Below are 1,924 nucleotides of genomic sequence, written 5' to 3'. Positions count from 1 at the left end.
AGCAGAGTAAATATAATCTGTGGATCCAGAAGCCACTTGAAAAGAAGCCAATAAAGGGCAGAATTTTTTAACCATCAAAGGGCAAGCATGCCTCTTGTCCTAGTAGGGAAGACAACAGAGGCTGGGAATATTTACTGGTGATATACAATAGAGTTTTCTTACAAGACAGGAGACGTGAGAAGCCAAATGCACAATGGGAATGTACAATCTAGTGGCTCTTAGTGAAGCCATACACCTAAGCCTGATAAATACCCGGCCTTAAATTTTTTTTTTTTTTTTTTTTTGAAAGGCCAAGAGCTCTTTAATTTGGGACCTGTCCACTCTCTGTACATGCAGAGCACTACTTCTTCGTCTCCTCCTTCTTGAACAGGGTCTTGATTATCTCTTCCTTCTTGGCTGGCAGGCGCGGTGCTTGCGCGCTTCCTTGGTCTTCGATCTGCGAGCCTCGGCCTGGTGAGCCAGGAGCTTTTTGCGGGCCTTGTCCGCTTTCAGCTTGTGGATGTGCTCCATGAGGATCCGCTTGTTCTTGAACACATTCCCCTTCACCTTCAGGTACAGGCTGTGATACATACGCCGGTCGATCTTCTTAGATTCCCGGTATCTCCGGAGCAGCCTGCGCAGGATTCACATTCTGTGCTCCCAGGTCACCTTCTCCGGCATTTGGAAGTTGGCTGTACCCTTCCGCTTACCGATGCCCAAGTGTCTGCCCTTCCGGTGAGCCAACGTGTTCTTCCGGCATCGTGCCCTAGAATGGACAGTCCCAGGCTTGCGGATGATCAGCCCATCTTTGATCAACTTCCGGATCTGCTGACGGGAATTGCATTGGCGATTTCATTGGTCTCACTGGGATCCAACCAGACCTTCTTTTTGCCACAGCGGAGGACACTGGAGGCCAGCCTCTTCTGAAGCCTGAGCATACTCTTGGCTGCGGCCGCCGCAGCAAAAGGCTGGCCTTAAAATTTAATGGGATGGTTCACCTTCAGCATGGAAATAATGAAGCAGGAAGATGGAGGAAATAATGATATAATTTAGAGATTTATAAGACCTTCTAAAAAATCCTTTATTTCTTTATTTAGGTCTCACTATGCAGCTTGGATTTATAGTGAGCCTCTTGTCTCAGCCTCTCCAGCGCTGGGATTATAGGTGTGCGCCACCACACCCGGTTTCGCTGATGGGCACACTGAGCCCAGGATTTCAGGGCCTGCAGGGCATGGGATACTGGGGATGCAATCTGAGTCTTTGTGCTTGCCAGGCAGGCACTTAGACTTCTGAGCTATCTTCCCAGCCCTACAAGACCTTTGATTACCACATATTGTATCTTATAGAAGAAGTGATGACTATTCACCCAAGAAGAGAATAGTATGGGCAACCTTAGTTGGAACTTGGTCTTCCCTTTCAGCTCAAAGAATAGCTCCAGGCGAACAGTCTCTCTTGAGAGGAACAGCCCAGAGGACCAGACCCTGTGGGTGATGAGGAAGAAGCCTGGAGGGCCCTTTCAGGCCAACCATTCCCACACAGCCCCCAAACATGTAACAAAGCAAAGCCATGGCTGCCTCCAGCACAGCAAACCTCCACAGCCATCTGATGTCCTGCCCCCACCCTTGTCCCCTCATCCCCTGGAGATGAGGCCAGTTGCCGGGTTGCTGTCCCGCCCTTTAGCTGCTACACAAAGGGCACACTCAGGCAACCCAACAATAAAAACAAGTCGAAGGGAGACCATCTGTGCTTATAAATAAACATCTCAAGCACATTAATCTGCTGAAGGTTTTTATGAGGGGAAGCATAAAATTTCAAATAAAAGGCTAATGGGAAATATGTCCAAAATGTTGGAATTAGTGATGTTCTACAGTAGGGAAGTGCCCAGCTAGAGTCATAAAATAAAATGTAACTCACAACTGATTGAATTTTAAGACCCCCAACTCTC

The 1,924-nt window shown here is 48.0% G+C and overlaps 1 pseudogene; it reads right to left on the bottom strand.

Moving 5' to 3' along the window:
* Window positions 1-340: 340 nt before the first annotated feature.
* LOC101592116 lies at window positions 341-920 on the bottom strand (annotated as a pseudogene).
* Window positions 921-1,924: the final 1,004 nt, after the last annotated feature.

Source organism: Octodon degus, unplaced genomic scaffold (assembly GCF_000260255.1).
Source record: "Octodon degus isolate 3935 unplaced genomic scaffold, OctDeg1.0 scaffold00019, whole genome shotgun sequence".
In the NCBI taxonomy this organism is placed as follows: Eukaryota; Metazoa; Chordata; class Mammalia; order Rodentia; family Octodontidae; genus Octodon; species Octodon degus.
The sequence above is the reverse complement of the archived record's forward strand: the minus strand, read 5'-3'. Positions and strand labels throughout refer to the sequence as shown.